General features: G+C 44.2%; 1 protein-coding gene across 2 annotated transcripts in view; it reads right to left on the reverse strand.

Annotated features, from left to right (window-relative positions):
* Positions 1-27,075, reverse strand: part of Clstn2 (calsyntenin 2) — a 588,979-nt gene that overhangs the window by 486,569 nt on the left and 75,335 nt on the right. The gene's annotated exons all lie outside the window — the stretch shown is intronic.

Consider the following 27,075-nt stretch of genomic DNA (forward strand, 5'->3'; position numbering starts at 1 on the left):
GCAGTCTGTAAGTGCTGGAGTCAGATGAGCTGGAGAAGACAGTTAGGGACAGGCTCTCCATAATAAAGCCCTGTTGAGACCTAGCTCCTGTCTCTTCTGCATCATATACCACTTTCTATAGGGTACAAAGAAAAGACAACATTTTCCCAGTGACAGCTTTCTAAAAAGTTGTTTCTAAAGCAAGAGTGAATTTTCCTATTGCCCCAACTTGCTAGATCTGGAGAGATCTTGCCCTTCTTCCGCTGATCCCTCTGCTTTCTAAAAACTTAAACTCCAACCCCAGAAACCAAATTCTCAAAACTACAGTGGAGTCAGGTTATCTCAGCCATGAGCTGTCTGGACATGGCCAGGTGACCTTCATAGATTCTTATATAGCCGTGGGAAGTGAGTCAAAATAAACTAGCTTCAAGCCAGTTAATTAAAGTCAAGATTACAGGCTGTATATCTCCAGATGATAAAAATGAGCAGCTATGGGTACCCACTGCTCTCCTGATTTAGCATGATGAATGGAAGAGGTAGCACACTGTACAGAGAACTCACAGACACTCTGGCGGGAGATATCTCCGATCTTTATTACCATGCCTCTCCGCTCCACTTGGGCACCTGATTCAGAGGGTGCTTATCTCCTTCATCTATCACTACTGTCTGCAACACGAGCATGATGTCAAAGCTTCATTTTCTTCCCTCATCCTCCCATCATGCCAGACATGACTGATTCACTGCTGGGTCTGCCTAACAGCCAGATGCACACACTCTACCTTGTAATAGTGAAAAATACTCTTCTCACCTCCAAGAGGGCTGTCGCTTGCTCTGCATTATCAACAGCCTCCAAGCCAAGGTTTTATTCTTTTTCTTTTGCCACTGGGTTCAAGCTAAGTAAGAAGCAAGGCACATTTCTAAAGAAGTGTTCTATTTTCTTTAATCTCCTCAAATTGCTTAGCTACTCGAACTTTCTATTCACCAGTGGGAAAAAGTCACCAGTGCTGAACAAAATACTTGGGCCTCTGGTGGACTCAGGATGAAGTAAGTTTAGGCTGCCTGTGAGGAAATGTTAGTAGGTGAACATGTGGCCCATTCATCACTGACCAGCGCTTTTACCTCCCAGGCATAGAAATAGAACATAAGGATGAGACAGAGGGAAGGAGGAATCTAATTTAGACTAGAAGTACACCGTGTAAACAGAACACACACACAGGGGAGGGGAGAGGGAGAGGGAGAGACAGAGAGACAGAGAGACAGAGACAGAAAGAGAAAGTGCACCATACCACTGAGTTGTTTCTCCAATCTCAAGCTGACTATATTTTAGCGTAGGGAATGTGTAATGAGGTTTCAATATTTCCTCATTTACATACGAACACCCTAGGAGTACTGAAAGAAACTTTAGTGATGTGTTTCTATAATAAATGGCAAAGACAAGTTAGAATATAGATGAAGTAGCAACATCTGCGTCAGGGATGTTGCCTCTGCCATATGCAAGGAATCATTATTTAAGACACAAAGCTGAGAATAATGGACTAGGTGTGTAATTGAGGTTGGGAGAAAGGAGGGAGGGAAGATGACGGGAGGAAGGAAAGAAAGAAAGGGAGGGAGGGAGAAAAGAAAGAAAGAGGAAGGGAATGAGGGGAGGGAGAGAAGAAAGGAAGGAAGGAAGGGAGGAAGGGAGGAAGGAAGGAAGGAAGGAAGGAAGGAAGGAAGGAAGGAAGGAAGGAAGGAAGGAAGGAAGGAAGGGAGGGAGGAAAGGAGGGAGGGAGGGAGGGAAGGAAGGAAGGAAGGAAGGAAGGAAGGAAGGAAGGAAGGAAGGAAGGAAGGAAGGAAGGAAGGAAGGGAAGATTACAAATCAAGATTAACTGAAACAAGAGAAAGGAAATTAATAAGAACCATCAGCACCAGGTGTCTAGGGATGTGTGGCTCAGACGCTCAGGATCACTGAAATTAAGTAAAGATAAGTTCATTGGGCTATATTAGTGTGTTATCCCTTAAAAATAAGTTCAGTGGTGTGAAATTTTCAATAAAATACCACTTTAATAGCACATCGGTTTTGTATAATTTAAGCTGATCCAATTTTCCTAGTTCTAAACAATGTGGAAACCACAAAAAAAGAGAATGAAAAACCACAGTAGTGGTGAACTATCACCTATAGTGTCTAGAAATTTATTTTCTAATAAAAGGAAAGAAAGAAGACTCCACAGAGAAATGTCTACTTCCAGGGTTGGGTCAAAAGATGATCATAGTGATCCTGAAATATCTTACCATGGGAGAAAATAAGGATGTCAAGACAATCATAGAATTATGTCTCAGAGAACACAGGTTCCAGCCTGCACACATGCTTTTAATGATTAAAGACCAGGGGATTTGGAGATTAATAATGCTGTTGATGGAGATAGATGGAAATACATCCTATACTATTAGATTCATAAATTCACAAAAAAAAAAAACCAAACAGATAATTAGAAAAAATTAGACACCTTGAAGAAGGAAGATGAAAAAAATAATTCATGGTTTGAAAACTGACAGGAATATAGATCATGAAAGGAAGTTTATTTTAATTAAAGTCTTTCAACTAATAAATGAGGAAAAATTAGAAGATTGGACTATCACTGTTACCATGAAGTAATGAATTGAACATAATTTTCAGTGACTGCCAACATCACAAAAATAAAGGTAATTGGACATTCTATAACACCTAATGGGAATATGCTATATTGTGTTTGAGCCCACCCCACTGAAAATCATGCCCGTACCCAGCAAGAATGAAGGCACAGTCAATCTCTAAAACCACAGAAGATACATGCTCAGGTAAGACCACACACACACACACACACACACACACACACACACACACACACACCAGGCAATTGCAGACCATGGCAAGTGCAAATGCAAATAAATAAACGATAGAGCTACAATAGGAAAAACACATGGTGAACAGAAGAAACTATATTAAAATATGCCTATGAGCCAGTTATAATTTATAGATGTTGCTTGGATCCTGGTTTAAAGAAACTGTATATACTTTTATGAGCCATCTTGGACAAATTGTAAAGTGTCTGTTTTTTGTGAGTCTAAGGCACCATCACCTTCTAGGTATGATGAGGGCATCATCGGGGGAGAGGGCAGGTGTTTAACTAAAGAGGGACTTCCTTGGCGTTTGGAGATCCATGCTGTCATATTTATGGGAGCAATATGATGCTGGAAGTTGCTTCCAAACTGTTCAGTGACAGACCTGAAACTGACAAACAGTCAAAACTGTCGAGCCCGAGTGATAGGTACCCAGGAGTTTTACAGAGTTCTGTTTCTGCTGATACATGTTTGAACATTTCCAGTCTTTAAACAAAAAATTTTTCCAGGCTTTAAGAGAAAACTTCGAGTTTTTAAAAGGTGAAAATAACAGTTAAGGATGTTACAAAATCCTCATATTGCCTATTTTCAGCAAACATGCTAGAATATTGAAGAGACTGTACAATTCCACTTCTTACAGGAATACAGCCATGGGTATATCATAAGAGGAGACACAGAAGGTCTATACTCAGAATGCAGTGACTATCTCAGAGCTGCAGGTATTGTTTATGATTTTCTATTCTTCATCTTTTACTTTATTTTATACCTACTCTATAACTACCATCACATGTGTTTTAGTCAAATATTATGTTTTACTTCTGCTACCATACATGTAAAGATCAGACAAACCCCCAACCATTCCAAATAACTATAACCTAAAATGTGGTCAGAAGTGAACCACAACATGCTACCTATTGGCACCTTTCCAGTGGATGACAGGTGCCTTGCCTTTTGTCCGCTGTGCAAGCTCCTGTAAAAATATACCTAGTATCCTGACTTCTGATATCTGAACACTGGGTATGGCCAGGTGCTCCATGGGATGTTATCTATGATTTGAGCTTGGATTCACTCTGCACAGCTAGGGAAAAGAGTGAAATCTTTAAACAAAAAATCTAAAGGTTTTCAAAAGATTGAATTGTGCCTGGATTTGGGGACTCTTACTTCCACATCGACATGGCAAGATAGCATTCCCAAAATTCAAAATAACAACCAGAAAATAGTGGAAAGCAATGCTATCTTATCATTCAGGACAAACTCTTGACAAAACCATGGGGTTCTTCTAAGCCTGGGCTTAGCTGTCTCAGAGCTAGTTCTAATTAAAATCAGCATAAATCACTCCACCAATTTGGGGGTGAGCTGTAATTGTTTTAGTTAATGGAATGGAAAAAGTTCTAAAAATGAAACAGAGTGTAAGTGGAATATATGGAATTTCTGGTGCTTTGGAAGTTAACTGTTCAACCATTCATTCACCAAAAACCATCTATAATCAGACTGGTGTTGCATCCCAGGCTGAGCAATGAGAAACCAGGATGGCTGGTCCAATGACTATGACCCTGCCTCGCAGAGGTAAAGGACGACTGGGAAAGAAGTGATGACAACTGTGGATGACTCATGGATGGAGAGAAGAGGCTACCTGATGGTCCCATGTTGGTGTCCGAAGCTAGACTTTCTAAGCTGAGATGTGTTAGCTAGATCGGTGCTTATGTCACCACAGAACTGAGGGAGTAAGTGGGAGAAACACAGAAGGAAGAGAAGAGCTTTTTCTGAGTGGTACTTCCTAGAAACAACATGGCAACAATGGAACTGGACTACAGGGTAGAAACTCAGAGCAATGCTATAGTGGAATGCAGAATGTAGAAATTACAGGTCTTAAAGGTCATTTTAAAACATTTGGCCACAAGCCAATGATGTATTTTAAGGAGATTGACAAGGCAGTAGCTACTAATATCACGGAGCACTTACACAACCACATAAATTCTAGGATTTGCATGCAATCTCTTATCCAGTCTATATAACCACACTATAAGGCCACCATTGTCACTACCCTAGATGGAGAGATGAAGGCAGGGCAAAGTTAATCAATATAAGCAAGTTGCCTCCGTTAGTAAGATTTAGAGTGCAGATGTGTGCTCTATTGTCTTTCTGTGATCATGACAGCTGCCATATTGGAACTGGGTGGCAGAGATGGGGTGGGACGGGGTGGAAGGAAGACAATCCAGCAGGCTACCTGAGTCATCTGTTTCCCACTCCCCCCTGCATCTCATGAAGAGAAAAATCATTCCAAGCCACTGGTCAGGATAAGAGAGTTAGTGGTTTCCTTGGCAAAGTGACATGGAGATCTGCAAGTCCTCTTCTAGTCTTGAGACCAGATGAAAACCTTAAAGATGCAGAAATTCAGCTAGAGTTCCCTAGCTGATTAGGCTACTGATTAATCTACCCACTTGGACTTAAAATTCCAAAAGGAAAATACTTATTTTGGGAAAGCTTTTCTATGTTAGGCAGTCAATAACATTCTTAGAATGCTAGACACCCTTAAACCAGCTACAGGGAGGTTTCCAGAACATCCTATACTGGCTAGTATAGTCTCTTATGGCTTGTGCAGTCATGAGAGAGCCAGGGCTGTCATGAATGAATCGCCAAAGCTCAAAGAAGATTTTAGATGTAGTTGGACTTCTCATCCAGAATGAGATAACAGTTCTAAATTGCATTACGTGCCACCTAGTCCCCCTGTCCAAAATTGTGTAAGTAACATACATTTCTTCTACACTGTGAGGCAGGCTTTATGATCTCTATGAGTGAGAAATACATTTGGATCTAGGTCTTCTTGGCTCTGTTTCTATCTCACACTCTGGAAGGAGGTGGTCAGAGGAAAAGGATTAATCAGAATAAACACACAAACACACACACACACACACACACACACACACACACACACACACACACACACACAGGTGATCTCCCTGCTCTCCCTATCTCCCCACTTTACTTGATTTTAGAAGCTTCAATTCCAGCTGCAGCAGATGCTGTGACAGAGAAGGAGACAGGACAGGTTCCCTTTGCCTGTTCCCTGCTCTGAAGGAGTTAAAGAATGCCCATATGGAATGTTTATGGCAGAATGAGATCCGCTCCAAGGAAATAACCTATGGGAAACACTCTGACTTCAAATTGTAATTTCATTTTAGCCTTCAAGATTCCTGTAGCTGGTGGGATTCCTACTCTTTAGCTAGAGCAATAAGATGATTAAAGGAGACCAAGAGGGACAGAAATTAGAAAGGAAGAAATGAAGGTACTGCTATTTGCAAATGGCATGATATATACATAAGTGACCCCAAAAATTCTACCAGAGAACTCCTATAGCTGATAAACACTTTCAGCAAAGTGGCTGAATACACAATTAACTCAAAGAAATCAGTAGCCTTCTTCTACACAAGTGATAAACAGGCTAAGAAAGAAGTTAGGGAAATAGCACCCTTTACAGTAGCCACAACTAACATAAAATGTCTTGGTGTGACTCTAACCAAACAAGTGAAAGACATGTATGACAAGAACTCCAAGCCTCTGAAGAAAGAAATTAAGGAAGACATCAGAAGATAGAAGATATACCTTGCTCATGGATTGGTAGGATTAGGATTAGCAGTGAAAAATGGCCATTTTACCAAAAGCAATCTACAGATTCAATGCAATCCCCATCAAAATTCCAACATAGTTCTTATAGAGCTTATTGGGAAGAGAGAGAGAGACAGAGAGAGAGAGAGACAGAGACAGAGAGACACAGAGAGAGAGACAGAAACAGGGATTAAGGCTGTGTCCCCTGGTTAGGTTGACCACTACAGTAGATACCCATACACCCTAGAGTATATATGGGCAGTACAAATTGTCCTAATATTTCTTTTAATGAGGACACAGAGTTGGGTGGATAGGAAAGCAGAGATTGATCGTCGAGAGTTTTGGGTGACTATGACAAAAATACATTGTATGAAATTCTCAAAGAACTAATTTTAAAACACGCTAATGGCCTCTAGAGGGAAGAATTACTAAGCACCATTGAAATGGGTGGAAATAAAACACCATCCAATGTGAGCCAGAGCAGAAGAGGAGGGGGTGCCTTCTCACCCGAGGCAAGCTCCTGACATTTCTAATCGTTTATGGCTTATGGTGGCTCTCTTGTCTTGAGAGGTGTAGAAACTACTTCCTTCCTGATCCTCTGATGAGCAGTCATCCCTGCCACAGTACTGTATCGCTTCTGCCAATGCAGGGGCCTGAGCCTCACTGCCGCTCTCCTCAGATGTCCCAGAGCACGTTGCTTTGTTAATGCATTTTCTATGACATGCTGGTCCCATTTCTTTTCTAATATTGAAACAACTCTCTGAAGTAGGTATCATATTCCTATTTTTAAAATAAGGAAACAGAAATTATGAAGGCCAAAGTTGCTCACTCACGCTGACTTATGGGCTGGCAATGAGTACAGTCAGATTCAAGAGGACCCATTTTATTCCAACCTTCTTGCCCTGCTCCAGGAGTGAGGCTGCTTCTGCAGTGTCCAAGGCGCCTTTCACATTGCTCACACATTGACTCATTTCTCACAAACAAACCCAGAAGAGTATTTTTTTAACTCTCAATTGCCATTGTATACATAGAAACTTGAGGGGCAGTGAAACCAAATTATTTGTCTAAGGTCATACAGTAGTTGTGTGGCTAGTAGTAGTGACTTGGCATTCTACCCTATGCCTGATGCACAGCTGGCAAGTAGGGTAAGCAGCCCCTGCAACCCTGGGGCATATCTGGACCACCCAGAAAATGTATTAATTGGCTCTAGAGGTCTAGTCATTGTTGGGAGAGGGGCTGTTTAGGATGTCAACCTTTTCCTTGTGCTCAGTGTAGATACAGAACCTTATGGCACACTATCCCCAGAACTACTGAGTGTTAAGGCTACTGTGCAGTTTGGAAATCTGGGATTATATGATGATCATGAGGTTCAAGGAAGGACTTGCTGAAGATCACACAGTCAATTATACAGAGGATAAAGGTGCCTTTCACTGACACTGGAGTCATACTGACTTGTTAGAGTCCTAGCTTTGTCCCTTATTAAAACTGTGACTTTGAACAAATTAGTGCAAACAGTTCAGAGATCTTTAGACTTAGGAGTCATCTCACGTGACCTGCTAGCCACTTGATATCATCCCAAGGTGAGGCTTGATAAAAACCCACCAACTGTAGCAGTGTGGATGCAGCTCAAACAGAGCTCTTAAGTACGTATTCTCCCCACTGTGCCACATTCAAGTCATGTGTGCTGACTAGGTTGTCAAAAAATGCTGAGAAAAAGAAAAGTACGTAAATCTTTCCATAATCAAACCTATGGAGATGGAAGAAGACAGCCTAGTGTGTCTCTCAATAAAGAAAGAAGCTTCGTCTAAATCTACTCAGATCCTATGAATGAGAGTGAAGCATCATGATCCTAGCAGGCCATCCCTTCCTCTAGTGCCTCCTTGGACACATTAATCTCCTACATTTGAGAGCAAAAGTTCAGATGGTGAGGCTCTGTATCCCTGAGCCCTGTACACAGAGCCACTAGGGCTCAGGCAACCCAAGAATGCCATAGCTTTGTTCTCACCACTACTAGAGAACTATACTTTGCTCCCAATTCCAAAATAAGCAATGAAGACAGAACGAGGCAGTTTCCTCTTCAGCCTATGTGCAAGTACAGCTTCATTTCGATCCTCAGAATGAAGGATTGACCCCATGTTGGCTTCTTATGAATGTTGCTGCCTGCATTTTAACTAAATTTGTTTAAGGCCCTTACAAAACTCAGAACATGTACTGATGTCCTTGGCCAGAGGTCACCCTAGTCTTCTGATTTGACACCCTCTGAACTGCCCAGCGAGGAGCAACAGTATGGAAGCTAGCTCATCTCCATCACAGAACCAATGTGAGAAGAAAGGGGAAGTGCCCATTTTCCTGATCGCTCAGCCTAATTTATGCTACAGAACTGTTCACAATTTCTCAAACCTTAATAATGTATCCCACCGAAGGGAATTCATGGGAGAGGATGCAATTTATCTGCCATTTTGGTAGTTAGTAAAATCCATTGTCGGGCATGCAGCTTTTAATTAACAATACCAAAAGTGTACTAAAGAATTTTGAATTCAATTAACTTATCTCCAATAAAGCAAAAGGACTGTGTTTTCTTCCTCAGAAAAATCACTGAGTAGCCCTGAGTTCTACCTACCCTTAAAAAGGCAATGTTTCTTCTCTATTAAATCTATAAATGCTTCAAATTCAAACCATTCCTCAGCCCCTTGGAGTGATCTGTCTTCCACTGTCTACTGAGTGGTTTACAGTAGGTCTTTTAGACTTATTAATGACCAAGGAGAAGGAACCACCTTCTATCCCCTCTCCGTTTCTTTCTTGTCAGTCTACTGATGATGCAGTTCATCGTTCATCGAGTTTAGAAGGTCAAGACAAGGAAAAAGGCGTGAATGATGATGTTGGACCAGTCGTCTTAGGGAACAGTCTACTTCATCCCACTCCCCATGCTCTCATTTGTATTCGATATGATATTATTCATCTCAAAAGGCAGCTGTAAAACCTGACCTGACATGATCTGAGTGCCTAGCACAGTGTCTGGCATACAGCTAGCCCTCTAGGTGGGAAATGACAATTTCTTCCCCTGAGTCTGATGGAGAGCCTCCATTCTGCCATTCTTGTCAACAATAGCAAATGACAATTCTTGGTACTGCCCAGTGCTGTGATGTGCAGTGTTTTATCACTGAACAGAGAAGAGAAGATGTAACACCAAGGAGAAAGGCTACATGAACCAGCTGAAATCATGGTCTCTCAGGAATAGATCCAGCTTTTTATAACTCAGTGTCAGGGAAGGTCTTGCTTTCTGGAAATTCTACTATCTAATGATGGCTCTGACTTAGATTTTTGGAGAGTTTGTGATGGGCCAACTTCATGATGGAGAGGAACTGGCAGATGGAGAATGGAAATAAACTATCCTAAAAGGGAAAAAAATAAAGGTACAAATACAAATGATGAAAACATTCCTAATTTTGAAATCCTTAAGGAAAATTTACTTGAAAAATTGGAGATGCCTTTACTAGACCATCAGCTCACTCCCATGTGCTCGTCTTCTGTTTTATTTTGGTTTCTGTTGCTCTGGTAAAAGACCCATGAGCAAAAGTAGCTTGGTGGGAAAAGGGTTTATTTCAGTTTCCAGTTGTAGTGCATTATGAAGGGAAGTAGGGAAGCCAGGGCAGGAACACAAGGAAGGAACCTGGGAGAGGAACCGACACAGAGATCAGGATAGAATGTGGCTTACAGGCTTGCCCCTCCTGGCTTGTTCAGCCTGATTTTGTGTATCTCCCAGGGCACACTATCTGCCCAGGGTGGCAGTCCTCTCATGGGGCTGGGCCCCTCCACATCAGTCACTAATCAATAAGATGTCCCACAGACTTGCCTACAAGGAATCTGAAGCCATTTTCTGAACTGTGGTTCCTGTTCCCAGATGACTCTTACTTATGTCAAGTTGGAAAAAAGTAGACAGGCTAGTTTCTAAGCCTGTTATAGCTACACATATTCCTAAGCCCATAACCTCAACCAAATTCCTAATCCATTAAATCAAATAGATATGGGAGGACTCTTCTTAAGAGCTCACTGTGCTTTCTAGAAAATCCACTTCGAATTTTAAACATTTAAAGTTAAAACTCACATGAGGAATGCAGCCCCTAAATATACAGGCCGTATGCCCCTGTAAGTAGCTCTGTTTCTTCCCCAAACCTTTTATAGATTTACATTTAAATGTTAATTTAAGAATATAGTCATACCATATGTATACCAGACTTTCAGTCACAAAAGTCATTATTTTTGCTACCATTAAGATTTTTTTTAAGTAAGTAAAATCATAAAGGATAAAATTGGCTTTCCCTGAAATATCTTCTACTTATTCCAGATCATGCCTACTTTTACTCTATTCAGCTTGATAGACATTTAGAAGGATATGTTGGATTCTCCAAATAAGGATGGCCCGGACCCTATAAAGTTTGGTAGGCAGGGAAATGAAGAAATGTAAAGCATTGTAGGATGGAATTCATCAGTGTGACTAGAGGAGTATCTACACAAGGTTATTTATGATTCCAGAACAAGCTCTTGGCATGTTGGCAGACATCTCCATCCCCTTGTGTGGTAACCCTTTCCTCCACCATACCACCTGACACAGAAGCTCCAAATTCTTCCCCTTTCCCAACATGTTAATGCCATTGGTCCTTCTCACACAGGCAAATCCAGGGCGCACATTTCCCTGTCCAGTACATTGCAATATCTGCTAACTACATGTGCAACAGCCTTAGTGATATAGAACCAAGGCTCAGTTTATAGTCAGTGTCAAAGGGCCACACTAGCTCTCCTACATCCTCTTCTCTGAACTCCGTGTTAATAGGAAATGTCTTGCCTGCTTCTTCTGGTGTGCTGCCTGTGTAATAATGACTACTAGAAGATGCATGAATGGAAGATAGTCAGGGACCACCATTCTGGCCCTGGGGCAGAGAGAGCGTTTAAAGCTCTTGGATCACATGACACAAAGCTGTATATCCTTTCTTCACAGCTAGTACTGATTCCATTCTTGCAATTGTTTGCCCATACTTCTATACACATAAACCTGCCTACAGTATCTCCATCTAATGAGGATCTATGCCATCCCTGTGCAGAATCCTCCTTTTAACATAACAGCCTCTTCTTCTTTCCATGTCCCACATTCTGCATGCAAAATCTCTCAGGTCAAGTCTACACTGAACCACAAGGGAGTCACACTAGGATCTGGATTCTATGTAAAGGTAAAGGTAGCCACACTTGGGCATGAAATGTGTGGGACAAGCAGATTATGCCACCGGACAGAAGAACTGGTAAGGTTGAGTGAGCCAAAACCTTGTGAAACTCAGAATTGAGAAAGTTAGAGGTGAGGCCAACTCCCTGCCTAACTCTACCTACTCTGTAACATAAAACCATGACACCCCACTGAGAGGACCATGACAATCAGTCCTGTAGAGAAAACATTTGAAGTTCTTCCCCATGCTGAAAGAGCATCTCAGTCTAAGCCAATGGGGAGCATCTACCCCTGTATCCCTCCCTACTCCTCAATGTTTATAAAGTCCTTATTCACATAGAATAAAGTACTCAAGTTAGGTCACCAAGAATCACCTGCAAGTGCTGATTACTGAACTGTAGCACATTGGGGAAGAGCTTTCTCTCCTGAAGCATTCATCACTGAACCTTGGACCCACCTGGCAGGCTGGGCTCATACCCCTGCCACGCCTGCTGCTCCTACCTCCCCTGCCAATTCTACTATTGCTGCCACCCACCACCACACTCTGATGCCCCTGTCGCTGGCACTGGCGATCCATGGTAGCAGGTGAGACCTGGGATCCCAGCTATTTACCCTGTGCTGGATTGATTCCCTTCTGAGAGCTGCAACATTTTGGCTGTTTCAGGCTGGACCAGAGACCTGTAGAATCTATTAGTCCCAGTTCCATAGAGGACAGAAATGAGGGGAGGTTGTCACATAAGCTGAGATGCTGTAACCATATTCCCCTTTATGAGCCTTTATTCTGCTGTGAAACATGAGTTAGATCATAGGTCTTAGACACCCCTGTTGATGTGAAGAGCTAGCAGTAAAGAAGAGAGAGCCTGCCAACACCTAATACCACTCTCAGCACACCAGCCTGAAGTACTATTTAGCAGTGGGGTCTAAGGCCCTGATCTGTCAGAACTTCTGTAGTATGTGGACAATTGCTTCCTCTATAATCCCTTTCCTATGATCTATCCAAGCAGACACAAGTAATAGGTCAATTTCTCAAGCTTGACAGCACCCTAGGAGAGGAAAAGATTCAGAGAAAAGATGGCCCTTTCTATAAAAGCAAATGTTTTTGTCCACTTAGGTTTTTCCACTCCCTGAGACTTGAGACACATTTAGCACATGCACACCCCACACAGCACAAAAAGGGTTTGGTTTAGTGATAGATTTGCCAGAAGTTCCACATACTATTTATTTTACCTACTGAAATAACATTTCTGTCTGAGAGGGATATTGGGTATGGTTGGCTTTCATGCTCTGGGCATTTTCCCCTTTTAACAAAACACTTCCCTATAAATCTATGTCCACAGACTGACTTCAGAAAACAAGTTAATAGTTCCCAGTTCCAGTATTTTCCATAGCAATATATCCGCATGCCAAGAATACTGAAGTGTGGAGGCTTGTATTCATCAAACAGAACTCATCAATACCTTGAAAGTGAGGTTGAAGTCTTACTTTGTCTACTCACATCCCTTGAGAAATAAAACAGAGGTGAGAAGCAGATCACAGAGAGTGAATGGATCGAGCATCACTCTCATCTCTAGGATTTGACAGAGAGCTGGAGCAATGACTTGGTGACTAAGAGCACTGGCTACTTTTCCAGAAGACCAGGGTTCCATTTCCAGCACCCAGATGGTGGCTCACAACTGTAACTCCCCAGGAATTCAACCCCCTCTTCTGTATTCCATAAGTACTGCAGGCATGTAGTATACATGCATACAGGAAGAACAAAACCACACACAAAGTATCTGGCAGACACAGGGTTCTTAAGAGGGACCAAAATCCTTGACAGCATTTAAATCCATACACAAGACCTATCAGTTCCCATAGCATCCAGCCCAGAGCCAGTCACCATTCCCTTCCACGGCTTCCAGGAAAAGCTCTATTCCATCCCATGGCCAGCTCTACAGGATGAACGATGTCCTTATCTGCATGAATCCATCCCAGACTCCTATGGCTTATCAAGTGACCAATATGACTACATACTTCGGAGTGAGAATACCAAACACACCAAAAACTTCTAAATCTTGAGATCTTCCCATCCAGGAACTACCTCACTTCTGTCTTCTCCTCATAAGCTTCCTCCACCAGTATTGGCTAGTTTGTGTAGGGAGTTTGTTGTTGTTCTGGTTGTGTGGTGGTGGTTTTGTCATTTTGACAGTTATCTGAGAAGAGAAAAACTCAACTGAGAAAGAGCCCCTATCAGATTGACAAGCCAGGGACATTTTCTTAATTGATGGTTGATGTGGGAGGGCCCAGCTCACGATGTGAATGGTGTCCACTCTGGGCAGGAGGACCTGGAGTATAAAAGAAAGCAGGATGAGCAAGCCAAGGGGAGCAAGCCAGTAAGCAGCATTCTTCCAAGTCTCTGTTCTCATTCCTGCCCCTTCATTCCTGATTTAACTTCCTCTGACAATGGACTGTATTTAATTTGCAAATAAATCCTTTCCTCCCCAAGTTGTTCTGATCTTTGTACTTTATCACAGTAGTAGAAAGCAAACTAAAACTCCTTGTATCATGGTATGAATAAGAACATCCCCGGGGAGGATGCAGATTCTTACAAGCAACCAGTTGTTCACTGCCAATAACAAACACCATGCATGGCTGTGCTGATTTAGCCTCATTTTTAAAAATCTGTTCCATTGCTTCAGATCAAGAAACTGAGGGTTACATACATGGCTGAAGGTCACAGAGCAAAACTGAATCCAAGCTCACTGCCTCCACCCCTCTGCCTTGCAGCAATGACTCATGAGCCGGAACCACTGTGAGTTTACTACCTGGAGTCAGCATGTCCAAGAGATACATTCTGCTGAGAAAATTCATAGTTTCTAGCACACACAAGGCAGTAAACAGAAACAATCCCACTTCAAGATACAAGATTGGGGTGACTTACACATTTCCTATTTGCAAACTAAAACAAAAACCCAAAAGAAAAGCATTGAGAAACACAGTCATGTTTCCCGAGTGAGGAGACACTGGACAAGCTAGTTCCTAGCCCTCTCTATGAATCTCAGTGTCCCGTCTACTAAATGTTGGAAACTGTCTTTTTTCTATCTCTAAAATGCCTAGTCTGGTTCAAATAATTATGTACATACTCACTGTTTATCTTAACATATCACATCCTTGGCACTGGGTACACTTATTAAATGAAAATGGTAGCAACTAATAGGTAATGAACATCAAATATATACTGTGAACTTAACTCATAGTATCTTGAGGTTTAAGGGAATCCGTAAGATTAAAATTACTATCCCTACCATATACATAACAAAAATGAGACTTACAGTGCCTGATTTGGGCTGAGGTTTGAGTCTGCATCACTATAACCCAAAGCTTCTATCTCCTCACCAATCAAGATCCCCAAAGGCCCAAACTAGCCTTTTCGTTCTGATAGGCTGTCATGGTAGCTATCCAAGTCTACTCTGAAGCATGAGACACAAGGAACCTGCTGGAGAAGAACCTTCTCAAGGATAAACTGAGTCTATGTCCTTGTCTATGGGATGAGCAAATACAGTTAACATTCTCCTATTGCTCAGGAAGGAAAACCTTGCTTCACACATCCAAACACATCCATATGGTATTGGGGTCCTGATTGTGGCTCAGTTTAGGAGCCTTGAAGGAAGATGGCAAATTTCCTTGGCTGCCCGTGTGTGTGAAGACAGGTAGGCATTTCCATAGATAAGGTATAGACAATTCCTTCACACTGAAACAGTCCATCCTAGGGGAGGCTCCTTAAGACCTGGTAAAATGAATTTACAGGGCTCAAGAATAAACAACTCACAAGTCTCAGGATGTTCCTAAAACCTAGGATTCACAAAGTCCCCTCTCTAAGGTTTTATAAGCAGTGGGGAGAGGAGACTAGCCATTTTAGCTCTCTGTCATATAGCTTTTGTGATTTAAAACCCATGCTTGGGTGGGCTTTTATTTATGATGCATCTAATTTTGAGTCATCCATGCTCCCGAAACTTACCCTTCAGCCATACTATTGTTAAGTAACGACTGGTTCACTGAGAACTTTCGGGAAATCATTTCTTGGGTCTGTGATTAGTGCCAATATGAATTGAATAGTCATTTGATCACATCCTCTTAGGGAAAGTCAAAGACCAGTGTGATGCTCCATTATTGTGGCTCATTTTCACTGTGGAATACTCCTAGTTCAATGATAAATTGTAGCATCCTATTAGTAGTAGCAAAGTAACCAGCACATAAGGAGGCCTAAGGAAGGGTGAAAAAGAACTGGTTAGGGCTTTCCATATGGATTCTATCATTCAATCCTCACAATTCTGTAAAGTAAGTCACTGTTGGCCCAGTTTTGCAAATGAGAAGATTGAAATCAAGACTGGCCATGTGCTAAGATTTGAACATATGCCCAAAATTTTGTGGATTGATATTTGAATTTCCAAATTTTTATGTTGTTAATATTTTGAAAAGGAGCTTTAGGAGGCAATTTGGATTAAATAAAGTCTTGCAGATGGAGTGTCCAGGATTCCTTTAGAAGAGACAAGGCAGCTGAGTTCCCAGGTATGCTATGGCTCTCCACATGATGCCCAGCAACATTAGGATGCATCAAGAAATTCCTCATTAGATGTTGTTGCTGGCTTCTGGGAAATTCCACCCTCCAGAAACATGTGCCAAAAAACCACTTCTATTCTATACAAAGTACCCAGTTTGTAGCATTCAGTTATAGAAACAGAAATCAGGCTAAAAATGTTGTACAGCTACAGAGCTAGTGTGGTTATCAGAGTGAAAATGGCCCTCATCGGCTCATTTATTTGAATGCTCCATGACCTGTTGATAGAACACTTCAGGAAGGATTAGGTTAGGTCTGGCCTTGTTGGAGAAGTGTGTCACTGGGTTGGCTTTGAGGTTTCAGGAGACCATGCCATTCCCAGTTGTCCCCACTTCTCCTTGTAGATAGATGAGAAACTCTGAGCTGCTGCTCCAGTGGCATGCCTGCCCGTGCGCTGCAATACTCTCTGTCATGATGTTTATGGGCTCTGACCCTTACATAATGTAAGCCCCAATAAACTCTCCCTTGTACAATTTGCCTTGGTCATGGTGTTTTATCAAGGCTATAGAAAAGTAATTAAGACAGCTGGGAGTCAAAACCAAGCAGTCTGGCTTTGGATGAATAACTAACCTTTAAGGAACTCTGCCTTCCTCAAAGCAGCTGTGTCTCCACTTCCCCCAAAATCCCCTGGGCTATAGGTAGGGAGAAGGGTGGCCCTGAGACCTAAGAGAGGATCTAGAATCCCAGGTCTGGTGCCTAGTGAGGCCACAGTCAGGATCAATGCTTTCAGCTGAAGGCACCACTCTCCTTTGAGACAAGCTTTCTTCTAAACAGAAGCACACTGAAGTAAGCAGGATAGGGAGGAGGCATAGACAAAGCATCTAGGGAGAGTCTCATGGGCAACAAGGAGTCTGCATGGTGCTCTGTGGTTCTAGTACCTAGGCACCCAGTGCTAACCAGAGCTCCTCTTTAGTCAGTAGAGTCAGCCCCAGCACCCATTGATAGCCATCGGGCTTCTCATCCCTGGCCTTTGCAAGGGATAGGAAGAGAAACTCCACCCTTGGCATGTGTTCTCGTCTGTTTTATAAGTGGAGAGGGGATCCAGAAGGACCAAGGTCCATCTAAGACCAAATATCAATTTATGGACTCAGGAAAGCTGCTTTGTGGACATTGCTCCACTGAATGTCAGTGAGTGGCAGCATCAAGAGTCCAGGGCTCAGGTCCACTTAGGATACATGTCTTGCAGTGACGAGGAGCCTCCTCTATGAAAGACTAAACCCTTTTCTTTATGATCTTCCCCACCTACCCACCTACCAGCTTTCCCACACTGAAGAAGAAATGAAGGGACACTGATAGTTTTGCCTGTGTGGTGGGGCTCAAGCGTGGGGAAGAGTCCTTTACGGTCAACATTTGCTGAAAGAGTCTGGCTCTGGGATTGCCTGAAGAAGCCCATAGCCTCCTTCCACTGGTTCTGATATCGCATTAAGCAAAACACTATGTAGGAGCCTGCAAGTCACAGCAGCATCTTTCTCACTTTCCAACCACCATTCAGCATCTTCGATCCTCAGCTTCAGCCTCCCCTAGCACTTGCCATAGCTGCCATGCAGTCTTGACTGCTCTATGCCAGCTCCTCTCTGCTGCATCCATCAGTCCGGTTGGTACCTAGGATGGTTTGTTTCCATCTCAAGATTAGGCTCTTGACACTGTTGTGCAGGCCAGTTACATACATCATACATTATTTCAACTGCTGCTCACTCATGACACTATGCTGAAACTTTTCCTGCTATGACCAAAGGACAGATTGATGTCTGTAAACATTTAGCACTCTATATAAATTACCTAAACCTCACAAGAAAAATCACAATTAACTATGCTCTTGGTTTTGCCCACATTGAATCACTTGGTTTGTTTTTAAATCTCACTTAAAAGTGACTTTGAGCCCTTTCTGCTACAAGATTGCAAGTGACCATGACATTCAGGAAAAATACCCCATAGGTAACATACAACAGCATCCCTGGCTACTGGAACAGATCTCTTCTCTTTGCATACATTTATGTCACTACAGAGCCTAGACTGTGTCTGGCAGAATAGAGAGTGTGAAAGGAGGGAACCCAGATGTCAAGCAACATAGCCTTGTGTACAAAGGAGGAACAGTCCTCTTGGGACTCTCATCTGCACACAGATGGTTTGGACCTTCTGAGAAACTGTACTTTTCTCCCTTGGCCTAGCAAGCGGCCAGCCTCTATCTAGAGTCAACTATAGAATGAGACCACAAGCAGCAGGTGCTCCAGCGTCCCCCAGATTTTCTTACCTCTTTCAGAGCTCTTCAGTGCTCCCCAGCTACTCACCATCTACTAACTACTCCTCATTTGACACTTGTCAGGGATCCTGCCAACCAGCTTAGATCCAAATATACAATATTCTACTTGCTCTGGTCAGAACATCCTGACATGTCATGTTCATCCAACATGGGAAGAGCTGTAGCGGGCTTCAGTGCACCCACTATAACACTGTACAGCCCATAGAATCCTGTGCTCACTCTGGTCTGTGGCGATCTCACTCCTAGAATGAGTGCACATGACAGCATTACACCCCCCTTAGACATCCTATCACTCCACACTCTTATCAACAGAAATGTTAACGTGAGAAAGCCGTATAAGATCACTCTCATCTGGAAGTTACCATCAAGCTCCTTGAACTTCAAACCAATCCACAGCTCATACATGAATTATCAGGCACAGTGGGTGAGAGTAAAACTTCTAGCCTTGGATAAAGAGCCCCCCTCAAGTCACCCCAAAGTAGGTATGTAAATCCACTTACTGCAACTCAGGAACAAACTAAAATTCAGCCCCAACTTACAGACATGCTCCTCCCCACACATCCTACCAAGGACCACATTGTAGTATCAGGTACACATGCATAGGTGTCCCCATATGAAGGGAGACTCTCAGAGAACAGAACTGCCAGCTGTCTGAGAGCTAAGTATAGTGTCCTGCTCACCTAGCTATATATCTATACTATCCATATCATCTATATCTATATCTGTCTGTAGAGACAGACAGACAGACACACACACACAAAGAGAGAGAGGGAGAGGGAGAGAGAGAGAGAAAGAGAGAGAGAGAGAGAGAGAGAGAGAGAGAGAGAGAGAGAGAGAAGAGACGAGAGATCTCCAGGCAAGCCAAGTCATGGAGTCACCTGTCTTGACTCAGAGGTTCTAGACTGCTTTTTGCCCTCTCATCAGAAGGTATCTGTCTTAGAATCTACCTCTATAGTGTTCTATGCTAGGGCCAAGCCCTTTAGGAAGCTACAGATCCCATCAGCTCACAGGAGCCATGAGTGGACCACAAGGGGCAAGAACTCAGAGTCCTCAAGAGTGTGCAATAACATCATAGCACTCAGGAGTCTGGGATGGTCCACAGAGCTAACAAGGAGGCTTCCCTCAAGGGTGGAGACCTAGGGAAACCATGGCTACAAGGCATCACCAGGGAGAAGCACTGAGCCTCATATCATAAAAGTTATCACCTCACAGGGGAGTAGTTTTTTTCTCTGATTTGTATCTAAATATTAGGCAAAATGAGTGCTGGGTGGAGAAGGGCACACTCGGGCATTTAAGTCATTTATAGTTTACATTTTTACAGCACAGCAGAGATCAGCATCCGCTTTCCAAGTGCAATTAGTAGACAGCGCAGTCTGCCAAGCCGCTGTGTAAATTGTGCCTATTAAAAGAATCTACGCCATGCAATGATTGATCAACACCAAGGATTTATTCACTGAGTGAACAGCGGTTTTTACTTTTGCCATTAGCCAGGGTGATCCATAACAATTTAGATAATGTACTCAGACAGATGCATTCACAAACTGGTGTCAAAGTCCTGCCTTAAGGGTGGCCATCCTGGGTAGGAAGGGAGGAAGAGTTATCGGATGCTGGTCCGGCCAGGGAGCCTGGAACTCACTGGGTTTTGGGTCTGCCATCCTGGAAAACCAACGAGAAGGCGGCATGGGGTCGAGCTGCAGCCGTCCTCCCCTGCAGCACACGGAGCCTGTCTGTGGCATGTTCCCATCAGTGTCCTCATCTGCCAATGGAAATGACCCAGCTGTCACTGAAGTAGAAGAGTGCTTTGTAAGTTAAACTGAGAGCATGATAAGGGACCTAGAGAGATGCTGCTATTCATACTGCACATGTGGGCTCTCCATAGCATGCACAAAGGCACATGTACACATATCCACAGAATATTGCTATCTGGTATTCCAACAAACCTCTTCCCTTTGGGATGGGGTGTTCTAACAGAGTCTTTTGTTTTTCTCTTCTTTTTCTTTACTGGCACCAGGTGGTGTTTAACACTTTATTTCCAGGCCCGGTGACAGGTACTGATGCTCCCTCTCTTCATCAACAGTATAGACCTTGTGTCTGCAGGCTCCCAGATGGCACTGCTGATGTGGTCCTATGGAAAACCAGCTCAGTGAAGGCAGGGATGAACTCTGCACACTTCATGGGGCTCAAGTGCCCACCCACACACCAGTTGTTCCCACTTCCAGTCTGTTTCCTGCGGGCTCCCACAGGATGTCCCAGAGGCTCCGCCCAATGTGACATGCCACATAGAAAAGCCACTTTCTCCCCTAAACTACTGTCCCAGCCTTCATCATCTCTGATTAATGTCATTCTCACCACATGTGTGATTATTTAAGGTAAGACCTTGGTCACCTTGACACTCTCCTTTATCCATGTACGGAGGCCTGCTTCCTCCAAGTGTCTCTGCTCTAGTGCGGCTCCGTACCACCCCTCTCCTCTCCATTCCCACTGCTGCCATCAATCCATCCTCCTCCACCTCTGCCTAAGACCAGTCTCCATCTGACCCTCCCCAGCATGTTTTTAGGACATGAATTCAAACATGGCTTTCCTTCGCTTTACACTCAGCAAAGGCTCATCCAGTATTCTGGGCCCAGAGAGCTTTTCCTGGGAATATGTCTGGCAAATGTTTCTTTAAGAGACCTGACTGTACCATTTGTGTATGCTAGGTTCTCCAGAGAAACAGATTCAACAGTGTGTGTGTGTGTGTGTGTGTGTGTGTGTGTGTGTGTGTGTGTGTGTGTATGAAGAAATAATTGAGAGGACCAAAATATTTTAAGAATTGGATATGTGATTTGGGGGAACCCCAAGAAGAGCTGATTCTGCCACTCAATTTCAAAGGCACATGGCCCTTCTTGTTCTTGTACAGTAGAGGACATCTTTCAAAATAAATCTGAGTCCCACAAACAAACTGCTTTATGCTGTCTTGCAATTTGAATGTTAACATGTTTTAAAAGATGCCTTCTGGGAGCATCCAGAATAATATTTAGCCAAATATCTAAGTAGCTTAGCTTAGCCAATGAAGCACATAAAGCTGACCATCACACCATCTATCTTCTATGGTAACAGGGATGAGGCCTGACACATAAGCAGGACTTATCTTCCCCCTGTGTCTGATATGGACTCATCTGGGTGGCTCCAGCCAGAGGACTCCAAAACTTCAGTGTGGGGGAGACCCTAGGATCATGTTAATAGAGACCATCTTGAAATAATGAGAAGACAGCCCCAAGGAAGGCCAGGGTCCCATATAAATGGAATTGCCAAGAAAGGAAGACATGTTGTGTCTCAATTCAGTAAATACTTCAAATAATAATAGCATTAAGGATATAGAATTTGAGTTCCTCCTATAATATGGCAATTATCAGTAAGTCCTTGCCTTCAAATGGTTCCAATTTATGAATTTTGACCTTATAATGGCGGGAAAGCATTAATAACTCAGTAGCCACTATGCCTCTAATTTTAATGTCCCCCAAGCTAGCAATATGTGGAGTTGCTCACTTGCACTGCTAGGTAGAAAAGATCAGCCTCAGCTGCAGCTCTCCTGCAGTGTATCATTGCCAAGCTGTGGTGTTTATCAGATTAGGTCTACTCATTGCATCTTCAAATTAGACTATTTTCCACTTTTGAGGTGTTCCTGGGAGCTAACCCCATCGTAAGGTGAGGAACATATGGGTATTAATGAGATTAAGTATCTACTAACAGCCAGTGTGCTTTACATGGGACGCATGAGAGATGGAGGGGAGTGGGAAGGCTGAGGGTCCCATGAGGTAGAAATCTAGAGGGGTGAAGATGGGGACACCCTGAAGTTACATTCCCAAGGCTAGAATACAATCACTAACATTGCTTTATATAGAGAGATCCAGCACAAAGTATAAAGAAGGGGACAATCCTCTATGGCTTTCCCAACCTAGATGGCTACTGTTTGCCTACAGCCTGCCTTGGTAGATGTAAAACCCTAGTCCCCATGGATGTGCCTGATCAGAGTAATACAGCAGGATGTAAGAGCTCATCCTGGAAACTTGGGCCAACCCACAGGCTATACCCTCTTCCTTCTACCCATTACCCTTCTACCTTCCTCTTCAGAGAAGCATTACTTCATGGTATGTCTCTGCATCTTCAGCTCCTCCAGGGAGACAGTGTCTCACACAGGGCCCCAGAGAACAGGCTATATGCTGAGCAGAGGGCTAGCCTATAACTCAGCTCAAATGCGTCACAGCTTCTATTCCAGTTCACACAGCATTGACAGACCCCCTATATAAGGAGGGACTCCCATCAGGACAGACAGCTATAAATGCTGCTACTCCCAGAGGTAGGCTAAATGTGTCCCCTCAGACCTGAGCACTGGCTTAGAGAAGAGTCCCATTGCAGCTGCAAGGGGAATCCATCTGTGATTAGCAGAATCATTCTACAGCTTTAAAACATCTTCTAGACAACACACGGCGAGTGGAGCCAACTGCCCAGCTGCTACCACCAGTGAAAGAACGATGACATGGTGACTTTTTTTCTGAAAAACTGCGGAGAAAAGGGATACCCTGAAGTAATACTTTATAATTTTAGGTCCATTCCCCAGCCTCAAAGAACATACCACTCTACTGCTTCCGTCCTTAAAATAAACAGAAAGAGCAAAAAATAGAGTGTACTGGGACTGGTCTGCACAGCTACCAAGACGTCATCTCCACTCCTGTTGGAGTTATTTAGGAAAAGCTATCTCTGGCAGGAGCCATGTGCTCACAACTACCCCAGAACAAGGCACTCAATAGTCTCCAGGGCCTGACGTGCATTTCAGCCTTGGGATAATGGTCCTATGTCTCTTAAAACAAGAAGGAAAAGCCAGTCAGACCCGCAGCCCACCTTTGCTTATAAGGAATGTTGAAACGACCAAGCCCACCACTCCTTGCCTCCTTCACATGGTTTGCATCTGAAGGGCCACCTCTCCCCTTGTGCTGGAAGGCATCCCTGCATCCTGAGCATGAAGGGTTTGATAAGCATACCCCTAGCATGCACAGCATGTTTAGACCATCTGAGCTCTTCTGTATGCCCACCTCTATGCAGACACCTGACAAGTGGAGAGGAAGCCCACCAGGCTCAGGCTTCTAAAGGTGCTCTGCAGATTAGACAGGAGGGAGAACTGAAACAATGTGATTAGTGCCCCTGGAAGGTCAGAGACAGATGTGTCATGCGTGTGTGCATGTGTATGGGTGTATGTACGTGTGCATATGTGCATTCATGCCACAGCATGCATGTGGAGGTCAGCTGAGGTGTCAGGCCTCCGCTTGAAGCTTGTCTGAGACAGTCTTCTATTGTTGTTCACTGATATGTACAGCAGGCTAACAGGCCTAAAGCTTCACAAGATCATCTTGTCCAATGTCTCCTGCGGGGCCGTGGGTGTGGGGGAAAGAAAGGAGTGGGAGAGAACCGCCAGAGTTCCGGTGCTCTGGGCAGGCAGACTCGAGAGGACTGCGCACGCTTTCCACATGGCCCCGGGTGGGCATCTAGCTGTGTTAAGCCACTGACCCCACACGGCAGGTGGTGGACAAGGGGCAGCCCCAGGTACCAGGTTCTCAGCCTCTGGCATCCCACACTGGATACTGCAATGAGCTGAGAACAAAATAGGGGCCCAGGGCAGCACTTGGCACCAGGGCTGAAAGGAGGAGAGTGCAGGGGGAGAGGCGGCTGGATGGTTCCCACATGGGCAAGAATCCTTTGTCAGGTCTGTGGCTGGAGCACAGGATGGCCTTCTGGCAGGAGCTTAGACATGGCTCCTTAGGAAAAAGCCTATCTCATTGTTCAAGCACTTCATGATCAGAGACAGTCTATTGTTTTAGAGCTTTATTGTAGAAAGGCAGGGGTAAAGAGAGAAGGTAGAAAGAGAGAGGGAGAGGCTGGCCATAGCCACGTGGAGAGAGGGAAGAGAGAGAGAGAGAGAGAGAGAGAGAGAGAGAGAGAGAGAGAGAGAGAGAGAGGAGGGTTAGAGAGTAAGAAAGGTTAAAGCTTAGAGAGAGAGGTGGGGCCAAGCAGCCCCTCTTATAGTGGGCTGGGCTATCTTGCTGTTGCCAGGTAACTGTGGGGTGGCGCATACCTGGCTATAGTCAGGTAACTGTGGGGGTGGAGTCTAGCCAGAATGCCAGAAACTTGGGACATTGTCTGCATGACTGATAGCCTCAGACCTCCCCTATGGGGGCCATGGGGGCAGTAACTTCAACAGGAGCCAGGCGTCCAGGAGACATGATCTAATACCTTCTGTCCCATGAAGGTGGAAATTACTGCTCACCTGATCCCACCGGGGTTCAAGACCTCAGCTCGACTGGAGACCAGGCTGTCTGTGCAGAGCCCATTGCCCCACAGTCTCCCATCTTGATTCTGGAGTACTGGGATTTCTGGTGTGTATTACTATACCTGACTTTATATAGGTTCTGGGGATTTGAACTCGGGTCTTTATGTCTTGCAGCAAAAACTTTACCCGCTCAGTCATCTCCCTAGCTAGGAGCATTAGCGCTCTCTCTCTCTCTCTCTCTCTCTCTCTCTCTCTCTCTCTCTCTCTCTCTCTCTCCCTCTCTCTCTCTCTCTCCCTCCCTCCCTCCCTCCCTCTGCCTCTCCCTCTCCCTCTCTCTCTCCCTCTCTCTCTCTCTCTCTCTCTCTCTCTCTTGTGAGTGAGTGAGAGAGAGAGAGAGAGTGTGTGTGTGTGTGTGTGTGTGTGTCCTATCCAGCACTTCTCAGCCCTCTCTATCACAGCTCACATAGAACTCTGTGACCGCTCTGCGGGAGGCTATCACAGTTTGGGGGCCCCTTGGTCAGATTCAGACCATCCCTGGGGATGAGAGAACAAACCAGCACGTACTTTATCAGCTGATAACACTTAACAGGATTGCAGAGAGGTACACAAAGGTACAGGGCCAGGACATAAGCACACAGCTAAAAAGGAATATCTATGAAAAAACACCCTCACTATAATCTATTCCCATACTATCTCCACCCGTCTAGCCCCACTGAGAAAGACTGGCTGTTGTTTCCTATTAGACTGTATATAGCCAGCCAGTGTGTCTCGAGCCAGTTTGAAAGGCTGCCAGCTTTCTTGGTTTGGCATATGGAAAGATTTCAAAGCCAGCCTTGCCCTCCTCATTTCTTGCCAACTACCTTCGCTCCAATAATTTCATGCCCTGAAGCTCTTAGAAACTCCAATTCCTCCTCCCATCCAAACCACTGCACCATCTATTTCCTGTCTAGCATGCAGATATGCTTTTGTGCCATCTATTTCCTGTCTAGCATGCAGATATGCTTTTGTGCCTGAATAGAAGCCCAAGTCTCTGGTACAGTACCTGCAGATTTAACCTGACTGACCCTCCGGGCTGAGGACCCTTGGCAGCTGGCATGTGCCATCCTCAGCTCTGTATCCAGAAGGACCTGGCCTGGGGCAGAGGCAGGACAGTAGTGCTGAGCAGGCTTTAATTAGAGAGTTAAAAGTCAGTAACTGGCCAGGAGAGCAACTGGTAAGCAAGGCTGGGGTAGCACTCTTCTGCCAGGACTAATTCATGCCAGGAGTCCCTCTGTCCCTGACCAGAGCAGTCACTACCATGTCATACCAGCATCTGATGGAAGCACACAAGTATGACTGACAGACATTATGACTGACAGTATGACTGACAGACCCTGAGCTCTATTTCAAGTCTCAGTTTTGAGCAATTTACAGGTCCCAAATGGTGTCTACAGCCCCTAGTCTTTCCTCACACACCCATTCATCCCATTGTACTTCCCAGCGAGGCTGACAGAAATTCCACCCTGCCTGCCACTGGTCTGGTCTAAACCTCCTGTCTCTGTTTTCTCTTATTCTTCCTGTCTAGTCTGTTGGGAAATCTTGCTGAATTCACCTCCACTGTACAGCTAGAATGTAACTTTGATTCTCCCATGGCCCACAGGGAGACCATGCTCCTGAGCATCACCTATTTGTCAGGCAACTGACTGCCTCTACTTCCTCTTCCTTCCTCCTGCTTTCTCATCTTCTTCCTAGTAAGACTTCACAGTATAAGGTGGGCTCTTCCTGTATAACAAGCTTTGATGAAAGAAGCACCTTTAAGTAAGATGGAGTAAGATGGACCCTTTCTGGACAGAGAGCAGTGTGTTCCTTGAACAGAGTCATAAAGACACCGTCTTTCTCCAGGGCAAAGTTCAGACAGATTTCCTAACAGCTTCTTAGATGATTGGGGTTTTCTAAGTTCATGTATTCTCGGCAGCTGTAAACTGTACTCGGGAGACATGAGCGAGAGGAATGAATGCGGACGGGGGGCCCAAGCTGGTTGCTGTACCATGAGAAAGGAAGTGTCTTCACAGAGCAGCCCAGTGTCCAAGGGCCCTTGCGAATATGCAACAAGCTAATTCATTCTGAGCAGACGCTTCACACTTCAGGATGGTAGCCAGAGGGCTGCTTTAATGTTTAAACAGCGTCAGGCCACTTCTCTGTTCAAAATCCTATCATGACCCCTACCTCAGAGCAAAACCCAGTGTTATTACAATGGCCTAAGACCCTGCATGACC

The sequence above is a fragment of the Mus musculus genome, chromosome 9 (genome assembly GCF_000001635.26).
Source record: "Mus musculus strain C57BL/6J chromosome 9, GRCm38.p6 C57BL/6J".
Lineage (NCBI taxonomy): Eukaryota > Metazoa > Chordata > Mammalia > Rodentia > Muridae > Mus > Mus musculus.